At 49.0% G+C, this 651-nt stretch overlaps 1 protein-coding gene across 2 annotated transcripts in view; it reads left to right on the forward strand.

The window, feature by feature from the left end:
- hspa12a (heat shock protein family A (Hsp70) member 12A) overlaps nt 1-651 on the forward strand; it is a 56820-nt gene that overhangs the window by 20819 nt on the left and 35350 nt on the right. The gene's annotated exons all lie outside the window — the stretch shown is intronic.

Here is a 651-nt window from a genome sequence, read left to right on the forward strand (position 1 = left end):
GTTAGCTGCTGGACGCGCCACATCAACCAATCAGAGATGCTGATCTGGGAGCTCCCACGGAGACAGACACATCACCGATGATACAGAGCGCTATGATCACTCCCCTGAAACAGCTTATTAACGCCTAAATGAACTTAAAATGTTGAAACCTGCTGGCAAAACATGTTTGCCTTTATTATCCCGGTGCCTGCAGTTTGGATTACGTACATGAAAACACCTTCCAGCCGCCGCAGCGAACCGCGAGGAGGCGACCGGGCCAGAGGCTGCTGTTGAATGGGAATCTACTGACAGCGCTCCGCTGGTATGTGGGGGTCTGAGCAGCTCCGACAGAAATACTATTTGAAGGCAGGATGGTAATCTGTAAGAACTGACTGGACAGAGGAAGTTTTCAGGTGGACTTTCCCACTTAAAACATATTAAAACTACTTTATTCCCACTGATAACAGCAAATATAGCTGCAGGGCAAAGAAAGGATAGAGCTTCTCCGCCCAACGCGCATCAGATCCACTCTTCAACCGCGCAGCCAGAGCAGCAAAGATGCTTCAGATGCGAATCAGAACTAAACTGGTACAGCAGCAAAAAGGAAGAAGCAGACGCGTTTTTGCTGCTCCAGCTGTGTTTGGTGTGAACGCAGCATGAGACATTGGAAGA

The sequence above is a fragment of the Cyprinodon variegatus genome, unplaced genomic scaffold (assembly GCF_000732505.1).
Source record: "Cyprinodon variegatus isolate N-32 unplaced genomic scaffold, C_variegatus-1.0 Scaffold523, whole genome shotgun sequence".
Taxonomy (NCBI): Eukaryota; Metazoa; Chordata; class Actinopteri; order Cyprinodontiformes; family Cyprinodontidae; genus Cyprinodon; species Cyprinodon variegatus.